The 25513-nt window shown below is 35.5% G+C and overlaps 1 protein-coding gene across 5 annotated transcripts in view; it reads left to right on the top strand.

Moving 5' to 3' along the window:
* NCOA1 (nuclear receptor coactivator 1) overlaps positions 1 to 25513 on the top strand; it is a 214653-nt gene that overhangs the window by 27986 nt on the left and 161154 nt on the right. For all 5 annotated transcript variants that reach the window (XM_077774063.1, XM_077774064.1, XM_077774062.1 and 2 more), the window contains exon 2: positions 3507 to 3641. The gene's annotated coding sequence lies outside the window, so the exon portion shown is untranslated. The remainder of the gene's footprint in view (positions 1 to 3506; positions 3642 to 25513) is intronic.

Below are 25513 nucleotides of genomic sequence, written 5' to 3'. Positions count from 1 at the left end.
CTAAGGGGCTCTTTCTCCTGTGAAGCCTTTTCTGATTCTACTAACTTAGAATGAAACCGTTCTTGACTTGTACAACTGTCTGACTCTTGTGGAGCTGTATTTCATTTTTGTAGGCCTATTGAAACTCTTGCTGAGGTTGGGCAGCTTTTAGTACTTGAGGCTCCTTACTCTGTTATGACTATAACAGTTGATGGATTTTTAGATAGGCTTACAGTAAACTTGAGAGAAAAGATAAAGTGATGTACAAGAGAACTTATATTTATCAATAAAATAAAAATTTCTGAAATCACACTGCATAGGTTTCTGTACTGTTTGGTTTGTACAGTTGTTGCTCTTGAACTCTCAATTGCTTTCAAAACCAAGACTTAAGTTTGTGGAATCTAATTTCTTACAGCTGTGGGCTTAGTTACCCAAACTAGTGTATATACATAATGAAATGTCAGGGAAACAATGCCAAAGCTTACCCTAACATGGAAAACCTGCAGAATAGACTGGGTAAAAAAAAAGTCAGGTGTAAACTGGGCACTTTGTTTAAGAAGACAGGAGGAATAGGACTGTTCTTCAGTTAAGTGTATTTACATAAAGAATTGCTGGAAGGATATAGAAGAAACTAATAAAAATGTTGACCAGTAGCAATCAAGTTAGAAGTAGGGCAATGTGAGCTGCATGTGGATGACATAGGAATGAGACTGTTAAAATATGTGTTCCTTTTACATCATTTTTCAGTTTTGATAGACTATTTTGATGTATTGACAATGTATGCAAATGATGGAAACTAAAAATAATAAACGTAACTGTGGATCTTAAAGAGTAATAGGAATATCTGAAAAATACTTCAGAGATGATAAAAAAATGTTCGCCTATGAAATAAAGGTGTGTATGAGATACCTTTATTTTATGCAAATCAGATTTTACAAATGAAAAGACCCAATACAGAACATGGAAAATTGCAAAGAGCAAGGTTTTATGAATTCATGAATCTGGCTCCAGGTGAATAAATATTTAAGAGGGGTGACTTTCTAGCATAGTTAGAGAGGTTTTGGTTCTAGACTCAGTAGTGAAATGGATGATGCTTTAAAACAGAAAGTAGCAATGTTTGTAGACACCAACCATAACAGAAAGACACAGTACTCAAGAGTAGACTGGGCAACCATTTCTTACTCATGAAATCACTTGGCATGTCTTGGGAAACTGATAAAATGTATCTCTAACTGTTGTCAAAGAATTGGAGATGAGATTACCAAAGAATAATCTTATCACAAATTAAAGCACATAAGGAAGCAACAATTAAAGTACTGCAAGAGTTATAGCCCAGAAATCAACCATATTTTGGAAAAATAAATGAAATATGTGAAAAAAAACCCTTATAAACCAAAGGATGGTGAGAATTACTGAATCTTGTTAGGAAAACTGGTTGGCAATTCAGAAAACAGTTTAGAGTCAAATTTCATTTCATACATCTTTTGGAATGAAATATTGAAACAATTATCCTATACAAAGGTAAAAATCAGAGTATTTATGCGTTGTCATTGAAGGAGGAGAAATTTTTAAGCAGAGATATAATAAAAGAAAGAGAGAAGGCAGTGGTGGACAAATCTGGCCACCTAAAAATAAAAACTTTTATATTAAAAGTCAGCAATTGAGAAAATGTTCAAAATAAATGAAATAATGTTTTCGTAATAATAACAACCTACACAGACAGTTAAGGAAAACATGGAGGAACCCCTTCCATCCCACCTTTCATAGAACTGGAAGAGGAAGTGTGCCAAAAAAAGTTTGGAAAAAAGGCAGTGTGAGTAGTGGGGGAAGGACCTGATTAATGACATGTAAAAGGCTCACTGGATAGCACTCATTGTTTAAGATTGAAGACTTCAGGGGCACAGTTGGTTGAGCCTCCTACTTTTGCTCAGGTCATGATCTTGTAGTCTGAGTTCAAGCCCCGCATCCGGCTCTGTGCTGACAGCTCAGAGCCTGGAGCCTGCTTTGGATTCTGTGTCTCCCTCTCTCTCTGCCCTTCTCTCGCTGTCTCTCTCTCTTAAAAATAAACATTAAAGAAAATTAAAAAATATATAAAGTTGAACACTTTAATGTTATAGCAGGATCACTCCACATGGTTGTATGTTTTCTCTCTGGCATGTAATTGAATTGAACCAGGATTAGGAATTTGAGGGTAGTGAAGTGGAAAGAAGAAAGTAACATACTCAGTAGATTGAGAGCTTGGGTGACAGTCAGAATTTGAGACTGGTAATAACACAATAACTAACTGGAGAAATGAGAGTAGTAGAGCATATCTAAGGGATTAAGTCTGGACCTAGGTTACAAATGATAGATTGAGATATTGAATGACAAAGAGAAGAGAGTAGGAAGCCAGATGGCCTGAGCTTGAGGGCAGGAAAGGGATTGCTTGTGAGTTTGGGTCTGGAAATATCACTGTGGGGAAGGTTGATCCCTACTGCGTTAGCCTTCACTCTAGAGAGGGCTCTTCTCAAAAGCCAGATTTAGCCCAGCGGTTGAAAGCAGTGTTCACTGATAGGTTGAGGATGTAGAGGTGATTTGTTTCACTGTGTGAAAGAGGTTTCCAGAGGTTTCCCAGGGAAAAGGTTAAAGGGGACAGTAGTTGTGGGGGAACACATGGGGTGGGTAAGAAATCACAGAGAAGATTGTGGGCATGAAAATAGGGGAGGGGTAATTGGCCAGGATGGTTTGTGTTTTGAATAAAGCCCTGGGGTGATGGGTGGAAGCCATAGGTAGAATTAACTGGCACAATTCCTGAATTGATCTGTGATATAATGATCATCTCTGGACCTAATCCACTGGGTCTTTATGATCTAAAGGGAATATTAAATTTAGTAAAAAACTTAACCCTAGGTGGTACAGCCTGAACCAGTTAAGCTTTAAGTAATGAAAGCCAGTAGGTCTCACATTTCTTAAGCATTCTCTGATATCTGCAGTCTCCCACTGTTAGGAGGTAGCTTTGAGGTAAAAGTGGGAAGATATAATACTATCATTAGTTTAGAAAAATCCAGTGTGTCATATCCCAGTGACAACGATCCAGTAATGAGCGCTAGCCATTGCATTGAGGTGTCTTCTGCGAGGAATCCCATTCCCTCCTACTGTTCACTTTACCTGAAACTGGATACCGAAGCCACTGCTGCTGGGGTAATGTCAGCAAATCTGATGAGTAAGCTAGTTGAGGGTCCCAGTCTCCTCTGAATACTGATGCAAAGCCCAGTTTGCTGCATATCTTCCATGGGGATCTGAACCTTTTTAAAGCTAGCAACTAATGATCTTTTATTAATTAATTGATTTATTATTGAGGTTTTAATCTTTAATTTCAATTTTTAAAATCTGTAGTAGGGATAAGAATGAGAATTGGCATTTCTTGAACAACTAAAGCATCTGTGTAAGAATCTTTGCATGCTTACAGAGAAACAATGATATGTAAAAGATTCTAAAATCTATAATGTTTTCAGTAGACTAAATGTATCTTCTTTCTTCTACTTTAGATCTGTCCATATTAGTGGAAATGTAACTGGAACTGACTCTGATGATAAAATCAAGGACCATCAGCAAGATCATGCAGTAGGAAATTTTGGTTCCAAATGAAGACACCCACATTTAGAATTTCTACTTTTTCTAAGGTATTTGAGGCACAATTTTACTGTAATCTGACTCCTTGGAAGTCATTTTGTGATATTGGTTTCTACATATAGATTTCATAAGTCTAAACGTTTTTGTGTTAGAATGGTTAGCTTTCATAGAAGAGTTCATCCTTCCCAACCCGCTTGCCCCCAAAACTGAGATAAGATCCAGATTTAAAAGGGAGATAATCGTTATAATTAGTAAAGCATGTCAATTATAAGGAATACACTGGGTGCAGATTGAGTAAGCTATGTTAGATAATAGATTTTATTTTTTAATTTTTACTTATTTATTAAAAATGTCAATTTAGTAATTATTTTGTGTATGACCATCTGGGATAAGCAAGTGAATTCAGCACTCTGACAGAGTCTGCTCACATAATATATGAGATCTTAGTGATTGTCATTTAGTTTGGTTTTGGAAACCTTTTTGTTTTTGTTCTCCTAAATTTATTATTAAGGGTTTTCTATTCACCACAAGGTATTACTTTTACTTCTCATAGACTGTCCCTATAGGACCTTTGGGATCTGATGGGTTAGTTTTACTTGGACCAGAAAGGGGAGATATGTAATTAAAGAATCAAGTGACACTTCCAGATAATGGGGTGTATCCCCACTTTAAAGACTACATACAACAGTTGAAAACAATGAAAGGAATTGTAGTGTCACAAAAAACATAGTGCTATCTGTTTTTCTAAATTCTAAACTGGATATAGTTAGGTATTTATTTAAAATATTTTTTAATTTAAAAAGTTTTTTTAAAAATTATGTTTCTCCAAATAGGCAAGAAGTATGGAAAGTTATTATTTTAGGGGGTAGGTCAAAGTTGGTTGGTTCTCTGTGTATATTATAGAGGTTTAACATAAATTAATCTTGCTCGAATACAGAGAAAAACAAGATCTGAGAAAAATGTATCACTTATTACTAGGATTATTAATTTCATTTTGCTCTGTTTTGGAAGAAGACTATGTAAAGCAGTAAATTCTAAAATAATAAGAATCTATGACGTTGGAAAATCTTGACTGCTTCAATTAAAATGAATGGCTCTCTTCTAAAAATGTTTGTCAAAGAAAAGTTACCTGGAATCAAATAGCAGATGAAGAAGAGTTAGATTGCTTCCATGAGAAGTTTTAAAATTGTTCTGGTAGCTAGTGGATACATTGTACTTCTCTAAATTTTTGTGTGTGTCATTTTGAATTAAATAGTAATGATGATTAAATGGATAATTTGTCTTGTTTTCAGAACCATTTCCCTTATTTTTTAAAGATATCTTTTTTTAACAACATTAATTGAATGTCCAAGCTTTGCAAAGAGAATGATTCTAGATAATGGGGAAGAATGTAAATTATTTTATAACTTCATTATAAATTAAGTTGAAGGCATTTTTCACTTCCACGGTTTACTATTGGTGCTAGAGAAGCTAAATACACTCATCTAAAACCATTTAAAAACAGTTATAAAATGAGCACATAAAATCAAATTTTAGAAGCCCTTTCTGAGCAATATAGTACTATGTTCAAATTTCAACAGAAGTTAAGATTAGAGAGGGGCGCCTGGATGGCTTAGTCGGTTAAGCGTCCGACTTTCACTTAGGTCATGATCTCGCGGTTCGTGGGTTCGAGCCCCGCGTCGGGCTCTGTGCTGACTGCCAGCTCAGAGCCTGAAGCCTGTTTCAGAGTCTGTGACTCCCTCTCTCTCTGACCCTCCCCTGCTCATGCTGTCTCTCTCTCTCTCTCTCTCCTAGAAAAAAAAAACAAAAAAAACATTAAAAAAAAAAGAAGTTAAGATTAGAGAATAGGAAGCTCTGATCAATTGGATTTGCTGACTAATTGGTTGTGGTTGTTAACTATTTATGGTTCTTCTTGTGAAAGTGCAACCAATTTATTTGCCTAATTCCTTAAATTAGGATATCTCTAATTCATTAATTTCTTTATTTTTATTTTTATTTAGTTTATTATTTTTTTTTTAATTTATATCTAAGTTAGCATATAGTGCAACAGTGATTTCAGGAGATTTCTTAATGCCCTTACCCATTTAGCCCATTCCCCCTCTCACAACCTCTCCAGTAACCCTCTGTTTGTTTTCCATAATTAAGCGTCTCCTATGTTTTTGTCCCCCTCCCTGTTTTTATGTTATTTTTGCTTCCCTTCCCTTAGGTTTATCTGTTTTGTATCTTAAAATCTTCATATGAGTGAAGTCATATGATACTTCTCTTCTCTGACTAATTCCACTTAGCGTAATACCCTCTAGTTCCATCCACGTAGTTGCAAATGGCAAGATTTTCATTCTTTTTGATTGCCAAGTAATACTCCATTGTGTATGTGTATGTGTATATATATACAAATATATATATATTATATATTTTGTGTACACCACATCTTCTTTATCCATTCATCCGTCAGTGGACATTTGGGCTCTTTCCATACTTTGGCTATTGTCCATAGTGCTGCTATAAAAATTGGGGTACATGTGTCCCTTTGAAATAGCATACCTGTGTCTCTTGGATAAATACCTAGTAGTGCAATTGCTGGGTAATAGGGCAGTTCTATTTTTAATTTTTTGAGGAAACTCCACACTGTTTTCCAGAGTGGCTGCACCAGTTTGCATTCCCAGCAGCAGTGCAAAAGAGATCCTCTTTCTTCACATCCTTGCCAACATCTGTTGTTGCCCAAGTTGTTAATGTTAGCCATTCTGACAGGTGCGAGGTGGTATCTTATTGTGGTTTTGGTTTGTATTTCCTTGATGATGAGTGACGTTGAGCATTGTTTCATGTGTCTGTTTGCCATCTAATTCATCAATTTCTTATATCTTCCCACTCACTTACAAGCTTTCACATGATATGCTTTATTAATATATTTTCTTTTCCCCTTTGAAAATGAATAAAAGTGGAAATTTCACAAACTTGAGCTCAGAAGTTTTATATAATACATTTTGACAATATTTTTTTAACAATTTTTTTGGGGGGGGGCTTTAGATTTTGGGATTGGGTCAAAGCAAAATAAAATCAGTACCTGAATTATGGCCCTAGAACATTTATAAGGTTATGTCTTAGATTACAGTTTACATTAAGTTAAAATGGCACCTTTCAAAAATTTGTTTGTACTCCAGAAAATACTTGAAAACAACTGTCAACAAGGTATACTGAGGGAATAGGTGTTCCCTTGCAACAGTTCTCTCTGCGGGATGACCGAAAGAGCACAAGCTTTGACTCTTCTCCTTCCACGCCACCCTGGGGAATTGAATTAATATTTCTGTCTTAGAAATATTTCTTTTTATACTTGTGACAAAAAGTGAAATGTGTATAAATTTTATAAAATAATGCTTCTCTGTGTGAGATTAGTGAATGTTGTTGCTAAAGACAGAGAAGACCATGCTACTAAGTATCATTCACAGTTATCCTTCTCCAAGCAAAAAACAGGTCAACTCACACTACTAGTGAGAAGCTTGTAAAACCAGTTTCAAAGTTAGTGGCAAATATTATGCTTGGAGAGAAAGTAAAATGAGCTTTTGGCAAAAATCCCTTATCAAAGGCATACCATCTGGAAAAGCAATTACTGTCATGTGTGCACGCTAGCAGAATTTTTTGTTTTTCAGTTGGATGAAAGCACTGATGTTCAGGGAACATACCAGCACTTCATAGAGATGTGTTACTGTTTATCACTGAGAAATCTATAATGGGGCAGAGGAATTTTTGTTATTTTGTTTTGTTGTTGGTAATGGTGGTGGTTGGTGGTCTTTGTTTCAGTTTTAAAGCCAGTGTTGCCTGGAAAAGTTGCATTGGGTCCTGTGAATGAAGCCCAACAACATGAGCTGCAGAAAAGCTGCAATTATTCTGGGAAGAAAAGAAATTGCACTAGGGTATCAGTTCATATCTGCTTTTTTCAGAGAGAATTGGTGTTCAGTACTATAATTTCTGATTGTGATTTGATAGCAAAGAAAGTAGTAAAAATTGTGGATATAAGCAATTTTCGGCCACCAAAGGCATGTCTTTTGACTGTTTTATGAAGAAATGGTTAGTAAGTATAGGGTCTTGCTTTTCCACGGTGTTGAGTGCTAGTTCTGTAGTGTGACAGGGCTTTAAATGTTTAATTAGTATTTTAGTAAAATGAGATAAATATTTCTTTAATACTGATAATGCCATTTCTATGATTTCAAGGGGGCATAGCATAGCAAATACATTAAGTATTTCAAATAGTCAGAACTTCATTTTCACAGTATCATGAATTTTAATGTTAAGGATGAAGTATGAGGATCTTCCAAAAGTCTGAGTTATGATACAGAATAATTCAACCTCTAAGAGTTTGACCATTTCCCCATACTTGATGATTTTATCAAAGAAAAAAAACCTGGTAAATTTTTATTGTGCATTTTTAAAAACCATACCTGAATTTTGGAATAGAACATGAAAAAATATGCCAGAGTAAAAATGCCAGCAGAGAATATAGGTTAGGCATCTTTTTCCTTTTTGTATTCAGTGGAATGCTGAAAGCAGACTTCAGTAAGAAATAGTGCTATAATTTATAATTTCTGGGTCTATGTTCAGTCATAATATTCAGAGTGTATAACACAGCTGACTTACAGTTAAGAATTAGGGATTTTCAATTTAGTAGAAATACAGAATAAGAAAGTGGCTTATGGTTAAAGATGATTCCAGACCTGGGGACTTGAAATCTCTGCAAGGAAGTTATCAAACATGAGCAAGGTATGGCAAAACAATGAAGGTGCTTAATCAAATGGGCTCTGGCTGGCCAAAGATGAGACATTTTGAGTATCAGTAAGTATAATTGCAGTATACTCAATCACATCAGCTTTGTTTAAGTCCATGAGTTCATAATGATAGTTTAAAAAAACTCATGAGCTTTCTTTGGAGTATGCTAAGGATCCCGCTCTACCTGAAGGTAACCAACTAGTTGAGGAGAGGAGGTTTCTTTTCTCATGAGTATTCTGATTAATAAATGAAGGAATGATCAATAGAACATCACTGTTTTGTAATGAATCCCAGGACCTAAGTAAATATTTTTGGTGGCTGCTAACCTCATAGAGAGACAGCCAGACATTAGGTTTCTCTCAGTGAAAGTCCACAACACTGCCTATTAAGTATTCTTGTTAAAAAAAAAATTGAACTTGAACCTGAATTTCATCAAACTTCTAGCTCTAACTACCAGTTACAGGAAACACAGAAAACAGGGAAACAAATGAAATGATACTGTGGTGATGCAGTCAGCAAAATCGAGGCTTTGGGGAAGTCCTTGGGAAACACAGCTTGTTTTTTTCAATGAATAAATTGTAGGGAACAAAAAAAGAGAAATGAGAAGGAAACCTGAGATTAATAGCAATGATTGGACTTTATTTAGGTCCAGATTTTAGTGCATAAATTTTTGTGAAATAATCAAGGAAACTTGAACACTGCATATTTGGTATTAAGAAATTACTGTTAATTTTTAGGTGTGATAACAGTATGTAGTTATATTTAAAAAGAGTCATTATCTTTTAGAGATACATATTGAAATGATAGTGGATGCAATGATATGTCTGGGATATGTTTCATTATTATCCAGAGGAGAGGGGAAGCTGTGGGAGGGGATAAAACTAGATTGGTCCTGAGTTGATGTGATCATTGTTTAAAGTAGGCACTTGTGTTGCGGGTGGTGGTGGTGGTGATGGTGGTGTAATTTTTGGTAGTATTCGCTAAGCTTTTTTGAACATTTCCATAAGAAAAAGTCCACAAATTTACATTCTCTTCATTGGCTTCTTTTTTTTTAAATTTTTAAATGTTTTTATTTATTTGTGAGAGAGAGAGAGACAGCATGAGCAGGGGAGGATCAGAAAGAGAGGGAGATACAGAATCTGAAGCAGGCTCCAGGCGCTGAGCTAGCTGTCAGCACAGAGCCCGATGAGGGGCTCGAACCCACGAACTGTGAGATCATGACCTGAGCCGAAGTCGGACGCTTAACCGGCAGAGCCACCCAGGTGCCCCCAGAAACTAATTTTTAATCAGAAATAGAAAAGAAAGGAATCGTTCTAGTTCAAACAAACTGCAAAAGCATAGATTTGGGAAAACCAGTGATGTACAGATTTTGCTAGTTTGGTATAAATTTCTGATATGGTAGGGCTCCTGAGTTATTCTAATCACAGATATATTAGTTGGAATATAGCATCTCTTACAAGTAGCATATTTCTAACATGCTACTTCATAGTCATATCACATTTTACTATTTTAGAGAAGAAGGAAGGATGCATTATTTTAGAAAATAGTGTTTGATAGGGAGAGAATAACCAGTATTTGATCACTTTAACTTCAGTTAAAAATGAACATGGAGGGGTGCCTGGGTGGTTCAGTCAGTTAAGCATCTGACTCTTGATCTCAACTCAGGTCTTGATCTTGAGGTCGTAAATTCAGGCCCTGTGTTGGGCTGCATGCTGGGCATGAAGCCTTCTTAAAAAAAAAAAAAAAAAAAAAGAACATGGAAATGAATTTAAATAGTCATTTCAAGAACCTTTGGACTTTCCTTAAGATTAGAAATGACTTATGTTATTAAGAAACTCTGCCTATTACAGGTCTAGCAATGTAAACATGAAATTAGGTTAGGTGCAAAATTGGGAATCTCTATCCTTATTCTTAATATCATATGGATACATTTAATGATAAAAAGTGAAAGCGTGACTATTGTGTAAAACTTGCATTTGCTTTTATAATGGGCCTTCTTTAGTCATTTCTAAAGCTTTCATTTAAATTTGAGATTAAGTATACTTTTCCAGTTGACCATGCAACATTGAAAAAAAAAAACATAAATTTTGAGTTAAGCCACAAAGGAAAACCTCAATAAATTCTAGAAAAGTTGAAGTTTTTTGTGTCCATTTTCTCCCTATAGTATAAATTTAAAATGCACTACTCCAGCCACTTGGAAAAATCAAACTGTTCTTAACTAATATTGAGTCAAACAGGAGACCAAATATATAATAACTAATTATTAAGTAACTGAAATGAGACTTAGGCTAAGACTAATACTGTGCTTAAAAGTAAATTGATTTAGGGGCACCTGGGTGGCTCAGTTGGTTAAGTGTCCGACTTCAGCTCAGGTCATGATCTCACCATTCATGAGTTCCAGCCCTGTATCAGGCTCTGTGCTGACAGCTCAGCCCTTTGAGTCTGCTTCGGACTGTGTGTCTCCCTCTGTCTCTGCCCCTCCCATGCTCGTGCTCTGTCTCTCTCTCTAAAAAATAAACATTAAAAAAAATTTTTTTTAAGTAAATTTTTAAGTTTAAGTAAATTGATTAAAATAAAATGAACTCAACCTCAGAATTTAGTGTGACAAATAAATAAAACCAAAATAAATGCCTCGGAGAAAGGAAGGATATAAATAGGATAAAAGCAGAAGCTGATAGATTAAAAAACAGAAACTATGGGGACGCCTGGGTGGCTCAGTTAGCATCTGACTCTCAGTTTTGGCTCAGGTCATGATCTCGCAGTTGGTAGATTTGAGCCCTGTGAGGCTCTGCACTGACGTGCGGGGCCTGCTTGGGATTCTCTCTCTCCTCCTTTCTCTCTGCCCCTCCCATGCGCTTGCTCTCTCTCTCAAAATAAACAAACAACAAACTTAAAAAAAAAACCCAGAAACTATGTAATTGTAAAATCTAAGAGCTATTTCTTGGGATTAAAAAACAAATAAATCTCATTTTATCAAGGAAAAGATAGAAAATCAAAGTATGAAAGAATAGCGGGAATATATATGTGTGTGTATATATATATGTACACACACATATATATGAGAGATTTTTAAAATTGTGAGACAGCTTTATTTAACTCTAAGCCAGCTGAATTGAAATCTCTCTGAAATGAATTGTTAAACACTCAAACTGTGTTAAGAAGAAAACCTGGGTAAACCAAGGATTATGGAAGAAAGTTTAAGGAATTTTCTCCCAAAATTGATTCTGGAGCCAGATCATTTTGCCAGTGAGTTTTTTCTAACTTTCAAGGAACATGTAATTCCTATGGTGAGAAGCTGTTCTAGAGATTATAAAAAGATGGAAATGTGCCCAACTAATGTTATGAAATCAGTATGAATATCTTAACAATGGTTACTTCATGAGAATGAGATTCTTCTGGGTAGTTACTGTTTTAGTTTTTGTTGTGAGCACGGATTTTTACTGAAATTAAGATAATTGAGAAAAAACAACCCAGAAACTAAAACTTAGACAAATATAAAATATAAATATATTTGCTGTTCCTAGTGCTCTTTCTTCCTTTGTGTGGATCCAGATTTTTACCTGATATTCTTTTCTTTTTGCCTAGAGAGCATTGCATGTCTTGTAATGGACTTTTCTCAACCGTTGTCTAAAAACATTTCCACATTCATTTTGAAATATATTTTAACTGGATATAGAATTTTAGGTTGACAGTGTCTTTCTTCTAGTACTTAGGACTAGAATTCCATTGACTTCTCATTTGTCAGTGGTTCTGATTGTCATCAGGTTCTGATGAGAAGTTTTTGTTCTTCTGTACATAACAGGTATTGTTTTATACCTCTTGTACCTTTTTACATTTTTTCTTAATCACTGGTTTTAAACAATTTGATTATGATATGTGTGTGTGTGTGTGTGTGTGTACACATTTATTTATTTATTTATTTATTTATTTATTTATTTGAGAGAGAGCAAGAGAGGAGTGCTGGGTTGCAGGCAAGGGGCAGAGAGAGAGAAAATCTTTAGCAGGCTCTACACCCAACACAGAGCCTGACATGAGGCTCAATCTTATGACCACGAGATCATGACCTGAGCCGAAATCAAGTCAGACGCTTAACCAATAGAGCAACAACCCAGGTGCCCCTGATGATGATATTTCTAAGTATGGTTTGCTTTGTTTTTCCTTCTTGGATTTTGTTGAGTCTCATGGATGTATGGGTTTATGGTTTGAAAAAATGTTGCCCGTTATTTCTCCAAAAATTTTTTCTATCACATTCTTCCCTCTAGAGTTTTGGACCCCAGTTAAATGTATATCAGATTGTTTGGTATATTGCTTCAAATCATTGGTGTTCTTTTTCTGTTTTTCCTTTTTTTCTTCTTCCTTGATTTTATTTTTTGTTGTTGTTGTATTTTTTTCTTCTTTGTACTTCATTCTGGATATTTTTCTGTTGCTGTGTTTTCAAATTAAATGTTAATCTGCTGTCAGTCCCACTCAGGTATTTTTCATTTCAGATACTCTGTTTTTCATTTCTAGAAGTTCCATTTTGGCCTTAAAAAAATCTTGCACTTATCCCTCAACACTTCCATGTGTTTTTGTACCTTCTTGAGCATATTGAGCATATTTATAGTAGCTCTTTTAACATCTTTGTCTGCCAAGTTCTGTGTCTCTGTCAGTTCTGCATCTGTTTCTATTGATTTGTTATTCTCCTGGTTATAGGTCATATTTCCCTTTTAATTTGTATGCCTGGTAAATTTTCATTGGATGTCAGACGTTGTGAGTTTTATGTTGTCGGGTGCTGGATTTTGTTGTATTCCTTTCAATGATGTTAGTCTAAGTTTTGGCACAAAGTTAAAATTTTTTGAAATCACTTTGATGCTTTTTTGAGATGTGCTTTGTTTTGAGAAAGCTTTGTTAGGGTGGGTCTAGAACAGCCTATTTTCCTAGAGCTAATTTAGAGTTGGTAACTTCTGAGAACTTAATGTCTCATGTATTATGAAGTCTTTTCACTCTACTTGATAGAAATACAAACTATTCCTAGTATGAGTTTTAGGAATTCTTTGGCCTATTTATTTTTCAGTGGTCCTTTTACGAACCTTAAGTAGTTTCTTCTCATACATGACAGATCACTCCCTGCCAAAGCCTTGAAGGGGACACCTCTGCAGATCCCCAGTGTGCAGTTCCCTTTTCTCTGGTATGCTTGTCCACAAATTCTGGTTGCCTTGGCCTCCCTGAACATCAGTCTCCTCAACCCTCTGAGATTTCCAGGCTCTTTGAAGTCCTCACTGTCTGTGCTGCATCCTGGAAACTGCTTCAAGGGTGTGGGGTGGGGCACTTGTAGGGCTCACCTCCTTTCCCTTCCTCACCCCTCCACTTTTTCAGTGACCCACTCATGCTTTGACTGTTGTCTAATATCTGAAAACTGTTGTTTTATTAATCTGTTTCACCCACTTTTCTGGTTGTGTAAGGCAGGAGGATTAATTGGATTCCTCTTACTCCATCATGGCTGTTTGTGGGCATATTTGATATTTTCCTTTTCTGTGGGTTGAGATGTGGGCCTACGTAAAAGAAACCAAGAAACTAGTTGCCTTAGTCTTAGTGTTCCAAGTGTTAGGCTCACCTGCAATTGAGGCAGAAGAGTTCCTAGTTGCTTTGTCGTTCAAACCTTTTGATAGTAGTAAACAGGCAGTTTTGCCTGGGGCATCCCTTCTCATTTTCACTCTCTGGAATTTACTGCAAGTGGTAGGGTGGTTGATCAAGAATTATGGTATTCTGAAGTTTTATAGTTTTAGCAAGTTTTTAACATTCTTACTTTAAGCTCAGTTAAGACCCATTTCCATTTACTTTTTCTCAGCTGTTTCTGTTTGCTGTTACTCACCTTTAATTTTATCAGATTTTTTTGTTTGTTATTAGATAGTTATCTAACTGGTTGTCATTTTTCACCTGGGTTGTATTTGCTTCATTCATCATGTATTTTTCTGCATCACAGTAACCTTTAGGATCTCGGAAGGATCTTTATGCATTATCTCTTTAGTTTTGTTCCTGCTTTCTGTTCTTTCTCTACTCAGATATGAATAAGTGAATAAATAACTGAATATAGACAAATATATTCACACATACATATACACTGTGCATTTTCTCCATTCTAAGATTATTGTTATCTCTTAAAAATTTTTAACATTTATTCAGTTTTGAGAGATAGAGTATGAGCAGGGGAGAGGCAGAGAGAGGAGACACAGAATCGGAATCAGGCTCCAGGCTCTGAGCTGTCAGCACAGAGCCGAATGCAGGGCCTGAACCCACGAACCGTGAGATCACGACCTGAGCTGAAGCTCTCCATTCTGAGATTATTAATTGTGATATGTACTATTGATTTAATATATCTTCAAGAAAAAAGAAACATTAAATTTATTTTAAAAATTCTTAGAAATTAACTGACAGATGCATACATTTATCCATACAGTTTCTATACCATCTTCTTTGGAATTATAAAATCGAATCTGATTCTTTTTCACATTCTCACCTGTGCTTGCTTTTTTTCTTTACACCTTATGATGATAGTTTTGAGTCATATGGGAAATGTTTGGATTTAACTGCTTTTCTTTTTTGGCTAAACTCATAGTTTCAGTTTTTCTACAGATAAACTGTGAATTAAATAACTTCCTTTTTTTAAAAAAATAACTTCCTTTTTGAGGCACCTGGAAACTTTTGACAAATTCCCATACCCAGCAGTTGTGTGTTAGTACCTTATAAAATGTAAATTGGTCACCCCAGTGTCTCTCTTCCAACTCAGATAACTCTGTCATCTATTTTGAGAGATTGGGCAGTTTATCCTGGCTTTAATTGACCTTGCTTGTCCTGCAACAGACAACTTTTCCACTATAATAGCTTTTTATTTTCAAAGCTTCATCATAGTTCAGTCTTTCTGAAAATACTTTCAAGCAACAGTTAGGCTTTTAGATTTACCTTAAAGTTTACTGCAGATGACTTGACCTGTGCAGTTAACTAGCTGTGGTCATAGCTGGTTAAATAGCTTCTTAGGAAAGGTATTTCCCATAGATTTACACATGGGTAAGCAGTGACAAACATCACAACTTACCCTTTTCCTTGACTAGGGGTAGGTGTTTGGACATTAATTCTGATACTTCTAGTTTCAGAAATCTAAAAATATCATTTAAAAAAAATAAATATCTTTAGTATTGAAAAAATATGATTTAGGAAATTAATGTACCATGAGCAAGCATAAAGTCTATCAGGTGGTTGAATTATTCAATAAGTTTTGAGATGATCAAATAGCAGCCACAAAAATTAGTGTTGAAGCTGTCTGTATGCAAATGTATGGTAACATTTTAAAATTGCAAAGCTAGTAAAACTGTGCAAAGAACAGTAAGAAGACTAAAAATTTTACCATAAAAAATTAAGCACATCTATATGAAAAAACTAATACAAAGCACAGAATAAAAATAATAACAAAATGGAAAATGTTTATAAATATGACCTTAAATATTATCTAAAATTACTATAAATGTTTAAAAATATTGGCACTACTAAGATCCAGTAAGTACATTGATAAAGTCATGCCCATTAGATCATAAGGGGACATAAGGTAAACAAACATAAGAAAAAGAGTCCAGCTTCCTGGGAATTAAAATAACAGTGAATAACTTTTTCATACTCATTGAGTAAGTAAAATATTATCACTTAAATTATGGTATTCCAGTACCATTGCTTTTGGAGTTGGTACAGTTCATTTAGAGGCTAGAATGGTAGTATATGTCATAAAAATCATAAACATATCTGTGATCATTGATTTAGTGATTCTACTCTTGGGAATTAACCCTGAGTAAATAATTCAGAGCTATATTAAGAGCCATATTCACGGTAATATTACTTATAATAGTAAAACTGAGGACAACCTAGTTGGCCAACAGTGGGAAATTTGATGTATTGTGATCACTTAATATCCAATATTTCACGTCCACTATGTGTAAGTGTAAATATGGTGACAGTAGGAATTGTATCACTTTTGTTCTTTACTATAACACCATTGCCTAGGATAGCTTTTCATGTATACATAACAGAACCTGTTCGTAAGTACCTATGAGGAAGGGAGAGGGGAACAAGTGGGCTGATGAAGAATTTTTTGGAGAAGTTTGAACTGGAGTGTGAAAGTTCAGTAAGATACGGATTTCTGTTGGGAGCCCGGAGTTGGGAAAGGCATTCCAGAAAGAGGGTCACTCTGAGGAAAGGCGTGATAGTAGCAATCGACCAGAGGATAAGGTAGGGGCTGGGGCACGGGTTAAGGCAGTGTTCTTTGTGGACTTGTATGGAAATGAAACTAACTAGATGAGACTTTATTCTGTAATATGGGAAGTCATTGATGATTTTTCAACAGTAATTGACATAGGGGCGCCTCAGTAGCTCAGTTAGTTAAGTGTTTGACTCTTGATTTCAGCTCAGGTCATTATCTCATGGTTTGTGAGATTGAGCCCTCATTAGGGCTGACAGTGCAGAGCCTGCTTGGGATTCTCTCTCTGTCTGTCTCTCTCTGCCCTTCCCCTGCTCACGTGTGCACATGTGGTCTCTTTCTCTCAATCTCAAAATAAATAAATAATAATAATAAAAAAGAAGTTACTTTGGAAGAGTTACTTAATTCAAGAAGTTTAATCTCGTATTCGTATACAGAACAGATTCAGGCAGGGAGATCAGTTTAAACTCTGTTGGAAATGGAGTAGAACTTCACGTGAGAAGTCCACTTACAGTTATTGTAAAACTATTTTGTTTTTCATCTTGACCTATGGATAGGGATGATTGTCCCTTTGTGTTAATGTTATTTTTATTAATTTTAAAAGTTAAATTTGGTTATTTAAAATGACAGTGCTGTTAGAAGAATAAACAAACATTTAACTATACAGGAAAAATTTCACTGAATTTTTATGTTTAAAATGATTCATAAAAATGCTCAGGGTCAAAATAAAATTGTTTTAGGAAGCCTCTATTGAACCATGCCATGTAGATACGGAATTCTTTCAGCTTTACTTTCATTTTTAAAAATCTCTCCACAGAAGATAGAAGAAAACTATGTCAGCTGTCATTGTTTGTTCTGTCAAAAGTATTGCTAGAATTTCTTTAAAATTATGATCTTCTAGTGAAGGATCAAACTTCTAAAAATTGTAAATTGAAAGCATGGTTTGCTTTCTAGGACTTTATGAAAAAGAAGTGTTTCCACCCCTACCTAGTTTTTAACATGTTAGTGACACTTGGGTAGTGAAAGTTGACATTTATGAAGCAGTTCATTGTGCTGAAGTAGGGTCATGAGATTTATTTGGAGTAAACTAAGAAGAGATTTTTAAAGAAAACCCAGTGTGTTGCCAATAGTTGTGCAAAACTAAATCTGCATTGTTTACGAAATAGAGAAACATCATAAATTAAATTATCTTTAGATAAACATGTGCAGATTCTTTAAAAAAAAATAGCAAGCATTTTATCAAGCAATTGGCCAGTATTTTTGAGCATTAATGTTTAACAATCAGAATTAAAAATTTAAATGAAAGCTTTATATGACCAAATGATGAATTTTTAATTGAATTGACAATTCAGTTGAGTTGTTTGAGTAGGGGGTTAGAAGAATATACCTAAGTGCCTAATACCCAGGGTGAGAGGTTGAGTTGGGAAAGGGCTTTGCTGAGCAGGTGATATTTTACCCAAATCTTAATAGTATTTAAGTATGTACGCTCTATTCTGCATGCCAGATATTGGGTTTGTACATATATATAATATATAGTTCATTCTTTAATGGACTAACAGTTGTTTATAAACTGTAACAAATATTGAGATAACGGTAATAATGATGTACCATGGGAAGATAGAGATTAATTTGGAAAAGGAACAGGAGGAGAGGAGAGTTAGAGCTTTGCAGAGAAGGTGACATGAGCTGGGAATCGAATGATCGATAGACCCACATACCCTGGAGAAGAGGGAAAGGTTATGTTCTTAGATTAGGGAGTGCAGCACTAAGGGATATATAAGAATTTTCTTTCCTTCTTCTCACTAAAGATAAATAAGCCTTTTAATCCTTTAATTGGTGGCTGTAGAAAAAAGCTTTGTTATTATGTCAAACCATTTCTCATAGTGTTCAGTTCAGATACCTTAATCTCTTAAAGTAAAAATTGTCTGGACTGCAGAGAGTTACAGGATACTGGAAATGTTCTAAATCTTGATTGTGGTAGTGATATAGGTGTTTTCTTTTGTTAAAATTAATTCCCATTTAAATTAGGCATGTTTTATTGCATATAAATTTTATCTAGGTAATGTTGACTTAAAAATTGCTTGTGAAACCACATTTTCCCTCAAATTTATACCTAGTATTTAGATACTGGCTTTCTAAAGAAAAGATTTTCAGCTCTCCATTGCCAAACTAAATGTCCAACACAAGAACAAGCATATGTAGCTTTGAGCAGAATAAAAGTCCATGCTTTTGTGGCACTTACATTTTAGTGGAGGAAGGATACAGATAATAAGGATGAAAACAAAGAGAGCTCATAGTTAATTTCAGGTGATTAAGTGGTATTGACAAAAGTTGAAGAGGGGAGTGGTAGGGAAGAGTTGTCATGTTAGGTAGAGGGGGCCCAAGTAAAGCCAGAATGAATGAGAAATCTCTGATTTCCAGATCCAGTCTTTGGTTTGTGTTCTTTAATTATTATAGACACTGAACCCACTTAAGATGAGTGATGAAGACTGGATACCTGTGGAAATTGCATATGTAATTGATTATGCAATTGTAGGGTAGAATATAAATGTTGAAACTTGAACAAAATCAAATAAATTGAGATGTGGGAGTTATGAGTACACTTTACTCAAATTTGTAACAGAAATTCAGTAAATGCTATCTAAAATTAAAATGTGAGTTAAAAAGTACACACAATATTGGCTGATAATCTTTTTTCTTAATGTAAAGGAGTCCTGGCCGCCATGTTTGCTGATGAGAAATCTGTTGTCATTCTAACTCTTGTTCCTCCCTATGCAAATACACTGTTTCTCCTGGCCAATTGCAAGATTGTTTTCTTTGTGTTTAGTCTTCAGAAGCGTTTTATGTGTCTATGTCTGGATGTCTTTAGGTTTAACCTGTTTATAGTTGACTAGTAAGCTTCTTGGATTTGTTAGTTCATGATTTTCACCACATTTGAAAAATTGTCAGCCATTATTTCTTCAAATAATTTTGCAGCGCACACTCTTTCTCCTTTCCTTCTGGGACTTTGATGACATGAACATTAGATCTTTTGTAGTTGTTCCACAGGTCTCTGATGCTTCATTATTTTTTTCAACCTATTATCTTTAAAAAAAATTTTTTTTTTAATGTTTTATTTATTTCTAGGAAAGAGAGAGACAGCGTGAGCAGGGGAGGGTCAGAGAGAGAGGGAGTCACAGACTGAAACAGGCTCCAGGCTCTGAGCTGGCAGTCAGCGCAGAGCCCGACGCGGGGCTCGAACCCATGAGCCGCGAGATCATGACCTAAGCGAAAGTCGGGCGCTTAACCGACTAAGCCACCCAGGTGCCCCTCAACCTATTATCTTTCTATTGTTTAGACCAGATACTTTCTGTCAATCAATCTTTAAGTCTACTGATTCTTTCTTCTGTTTTTCTGCTCTCAGTTTTGCCTGTTGTATTCTTCAGTTCTAAAATTCCCATTTGGTTCTTCTTTATATCTTCTATTTCTTTGCTGAAATTTGCTGTTTTCCCATTTGTTTCAGTACAGTTAATAATTGCTTACTGGTTCATTTTACTAACAGCTGCTTTAAAATTCCTGTTAGATAATTCAGACATCTTTGTCATGTCAGTATTCCTGTCTGTTAATTGTCTTTTCTCATTTAAGTTGACATTTTCATATATGGCTTTATTTTTTTTTCAGAATGAGTATAATTATTATAAAAACAAGTGGGGGAGAATAAGAATAAAGAGGAAATAGAACCAATCTTAGCTGTATAAGCTCAGTTTCTTTCTCTCTAAAGTAGAAATAACAATGTCTACTTTGTAGACCTTGTGGAAAGACTACATGAGAACATGTGTGTAAAGTATCCAACCCAGTCCCTGACTTAAAACAAATGCTCAGAAGAAATTAGTTAACTTTGCTGTTGCTGCTGCTGCTGCTGATTCTCCTCCTCCTTCCCCCACCCCCACCCCCTCTGTTTGGAAATCNAGACCTTTTTGTTTTGAAACTAAGTGAGCTTCCTTCTTGTTCTAGGCCCTAGAAAGTTCATTCACTTCTGTTCCATAGAGAATCTTCTCTCTCCAAAACCTGTCCAGGGCAGAACTGGAATGATGTATTGTTGGTACCTCTGCCTTTCTTTTCTACCAGGATGACAAATACACTTTCCCTTTTTTGCTTTTAGGGTTTTACAGCAAAGCATATGAGAAAGGTAGGAGGAAGAGGCAGAGAAGGGATGATGGCCATGACAAATATGCACAGTGGTATGGCAAAGCTTAGGAAATCCTAATAGCTTTTTAAGGCCATCAGTAGTCCCTGATTCTTGCTAAGCTGATAATGGAAGCCTTTTTGAACTGATATATCTTGATTTTTTTCCTTTTCTCATGAAACCCCTTTGATTATCATGATGGAAAGGTTTTCCCTGAGAATGTGACATTTAAGCTGAATTCTGAAAGGTAAGTTAGAAGTACCTAGGTAGGGAAAGAAGCATGTGCCGGCAGACAGAACCAGCATATCTCAAGGGCTTTAAGTAAGGAAGGAGCTCATAACATATTGAAGATACTAAAAGATGTCAGTGTCTGATGTTTTTCTCATGATTAGACTCAGACTCTGGTGTTTTGGGAAGAACAGCATAAGAGGTGAATTGCCCATTTCTTTACATTGTATCTCCGACTACAGTATCAACATGACTATCACTGGTGAGGTTGATGTTACTGTTTTTGTTTTTGTTTTTTTGGTTTTTTAATGCTATGGAAACCAGTTTGAAACATATATTACCATATGACCCAACAAGTCACCCTCTGGGTATTTATCTTAGAGGAGAAAATTTTAATTTGACATACAAATCTGTACATAAATGCTTATAGCAGTTTTATTCATAATCAGTAAAAACTGGAAACAGACTGAATTATTTCCTTTTGGGTGAAAAGATAAAAAATATGGTATATCCACTCGCCAATAAAAAGAAATAAATTAATGATACATGTAACAACTTGGATGAATCTCACAGATATTGTGCTAGGTGGAAACAAGCCAGTCTCAAAAGATTACATACTTTATGATTCCATTTATATGGCATTCTTTTATACGACAAAATGACAAAGTCATTCTGATTAGACCAGTTAGGGCTTAGGTGTTGTAGGAAGGTGTCGGGGTGGGGGGCATGGAGATGGGGCTCTCTGTCTTCTGCTTGGGTTGGTGGTTGTGTGATTCTCTATGTATACTAAAATTCAGAGACCTGTACACACAAAATAAATTTACTGTGTGACAGTTTACAAAACATAATTTTTAAAAAGTGAAGCTAAAGTTAAAAAAAAAAAGTCTATGGAACTAGAACACAGAGCAGTAGCAAAAATGATAAAGAGTGCTGAAGAAATAGAGCCACATCATTTGTTCCCTGTAGGACTTAATGGATTTTAAGCAGGAGAATAACCTGATCAGATCCTTTTTAAAACGTAATTTATGAAATACTTTTAATATTCACCGTGGAGAGTGAATTGATAGACTGAAGATCTAAGAGGAAGAGTAAAAAATAAGGCATTTCTTGCGTCTTTCCCACAAATATTTCTAAAGTCCCAGTTTCTGAAGTCTGTTTATGGTGTTAGGATTATTGTTATGATGAGAGTCATTACACTTACAAGCAGTCCTTTGTTTCTATACTTTTGACTTTTTTATATGACCTGTATTTTTGCACATTTTACCCTGCTTTTCTTAGGAATAAACAAGACATAGTCGCTAGCTAACATGATAATTGCCTAGCTGTATCTGTCCAATATTTTGTTTTCAAAAGTATTGCTATCTTTAGAAAAAGTATTTATACAGTCTTTTTTTTCTTTTATAGGTTATTGTCAAGTTGGTTTCCATATAACACCCAGTGCTTATCCCAACAAGGGCCCTCCTCCATGCCCATCACCCATTTTCCCCTCTCCCCCACCCCCATCAACCCTCAGTTTGTTCTCAGTATTTAAGAGTCTCTTATGGTTTGCCTCCCTCCCTCTCCTTAACTATTTTTTCCCCTTCCCCTCCGCCATGGTCCTCTGTTAAGCTTCTCCTGCTCCACATATGAGTGAAAACATATGGTATCTGTCCTTCTCTGCCTGACTTATTTCACTTAACATAACACCCTTGAGTTCCATCCACGTTGCTACACATGGCCAGATTTCATTCTTTCTCATTGCCATGTAGTATTCCATTGTATAGATAAGCCACATCTTCTTGATCTATTCGTCAGTTGATGGACATTTAGGCTCTTTCCATGATTTGGCTATTGTTGAAAGTGCTGCTGTAAACATTAGGGTACATGTGCCCATATATATCAGCACTTATGTATCCCTCGGGTAAATTCCTAGCAGTGCTATTGCTGGGTCATAGGGGAATTCTACTGTTAATTTTTTGAGGAACGTCCACACTGTTTTCCAGAGGGGCTGCACCATTTTACATTCCCACCAGCAGTGTAGGAGGGTGCCCATTTCTCCACATCCTTGCCAGCATCTGTAGTCTCCTGATTTGTTCCTTTTAGCCACTGTGACTGGCGTGAGGTGGTATCTTGGTGTGGTTTTGATTTATATTTTCCTGATGATAAGTGATGCTGAGCATCATTTCATGTGTCTGTCTTTTGGCCATCTGGATGTCCTCTTTGGAGAAGTGTCTATTCATGACTTCTGCCCATTTCTTCACTGGATTATTTGTTTTTCGGGTGCGAAGTTTGGTGAGTTCCTTATAGATTTTAGATACTAGCCCTTTATCCGATGTCATTTGCAACTGTCTTTTCCCATTCCATCAGTTGCCTATTAGTTTTGTTGATTGTTTCCTTTTTATCTTGATGAGGTCCCAATAGTTCATTTTTGCTCTTGATTCCCTTGCCTTTCGAAGTAAGAAATTGCTGCAGTTGAGGTCAAGGAGGTTGTTTTCTGCTTTCTCCTCTAGGATTTTGATGGTTTCCTGTCTCACATTCAGGTCCTTCATCCATTTTGAGTTTATTTTTGTGTATGGTATACACGAAAGTGGTCTAGTTTCATTCTTCTGCATGTTGCTGTCCAGTTCTCCCAGCACCATCTGTTAAAGAGGCTGTCTTTTTTCCATTGGTTGCTCTTTCCTGCTTTGTCAAAGATTAATTGGCTATACATTTGTGGGTCCAATTCTATTTTATTCTATTCCATTGGTTTCTGTGTCTGATTTTGTGCCAATACCATATTGTCTTGATGATTACAGCTTTATAGTAGAGGCTAAAGTCATACAGTCTTTGGATTATTTTTATAGTTCTTATTTTGTAAAAAAGAGTGAAAAATCAGTTAATAGTGATAATTGTAAGTATGCTTATAAGTTGAATATTAGTTAAGATCACAATAAAAATTATAAATCTTTGGCTTCAGTTAGATCCTTATCAAATTAGATTAATCCAACAGTGTGTGTGAAGTAAGAGGGCATAATTTGAAGAAAATGTAGAAATGTTGTAATTATATTGTTGATAACTGGTCTGGTGAGATTAAGACATATGTATTTTTTAACCTTCTAATAGCAACTTATTTTATCTTTTCACACATTTTATCATACAAATTTTCAGGAATATATTATATATAAATGTAAAGAATTTTGTGTAATACTAGCGTTGCAATTAGAAAATCTCTTATGTTGGACCACCTGGGTGACTCAGTTGGTTGAGTCTGACTCTTGACTTTGGCTCAGGTCATGATCTCATGGTTCATGTGTTTGAGTTCAGTATCAGGCTCTGCATGGACAGTGTGGAGCCTGCTTGGGATTCTCCCTCTCCCTCTCTGCCTCTCCCCCACTCTCAATAAATAAACTTAAAAAAAAAGAAAAATCTCTTATATCAAACCTTATGAAATTGCCATTTTTTAAGGTAAAAATGTTAGAATATTGGCAGTTTTACCTGGTAAACCTAATATTTTTTCCCAGATTGATGCATTCTTGTCTGTACATTCTTTATTTTTAATAGAGAAAAAAATATATGTTGTATAGTTAATTTTCCAGGAGATATTTCTTGGTCCTGTTTCGGGACAGAAGTCAAACTCGTTTGACTGATTTGCAAAGAGATAGCAAAAAGGTGAATTAATGTTCTGTTTTAAAAATAAATTTTACCAACAGAAGTAATTCTCAGTTTTGAAACACTAGCGAGACAGATAAAAAGCCCATCTGGAGCATTCCCACAGTCTTGGTTCTCGCCTATTCTCTTCATAAGTAGCCATTGTTAAACATTTGGTGTCTATCTTTTCAAATATTTTTAATCTATTTATACTTATGTATATACACAAATATATACATATACACCGATTTAAATACACACGTGTACACACACATACCTATAAGGAATATATAGTATTGGGTGGAATGTTTTTCGTAAATGATATATTTATATAGTTTAGCAGTATGATTTTTACATTCTACAACATATTTAGATCTGTGTTTTGTTGTCAGTTTTTCACTTTTTACATTGTTGTTTGTATTATGGCTACTTTTATTTGGACCATCAAGGTTTTTACTGCAGATTGTTTATAATTTTAAGCACTACTAACAATGAAGACAGAATTACCCTTCCATGTGCATTCCCCTGCACCTACATGAGAGTTCCTTCAAGATAAAGAGAGTGGAATTGCTGAGTCATATGGTGTTTGCATTTTTAAAATGTGTTATTTGGAAAATTTCAAACATATGCCAAAGTGGACAAACAGATTAATGAAATCACTTTCAACAATGATCGATCCTTGACCTATCTTGTTTATCTGTACTTTCACTTTCTTCCCTCTCATATATATTTTTTTCATTTTTATTTTATTTTTGAGAGAGAGAGAGAGAGACAGAGCTCAAGGAGGGGAGGAGCAGAGAGAGAGAGAGAGAGAGAGACAAAGATTCTGAAGCAGGCTCCAGGCTCTGAGCTGTTAGCACAGAGCCCGACATGGGGCCTGAAACCACAGACCGTGAGATCAAGACCTGAGCTGAAGTTGGACACTTGGCCGACTGGCGCTAAGC

The sequence above is a fragment of the Crocuta crocuta genome, unplaced genomic scaffold (assembly GCF_008692635.1).
Source record: "Crocuta crocuta isolate KB4526 unplaced genomic scaffold, BGI_CrCroc_1.0 scaffold246, whole genome shotgun sequence".
Taxonomy (NCBI): Eukaryota; Metazoa; Chordata; class Mammalia; order Carnivora; family Hyaenidae; genus Crocuta; species Crocuta crocuta.
Note: the sequence above shows the minus strand (reverse complement) of the source record. Positions and strands in the feature narration are given on the sequence as shown.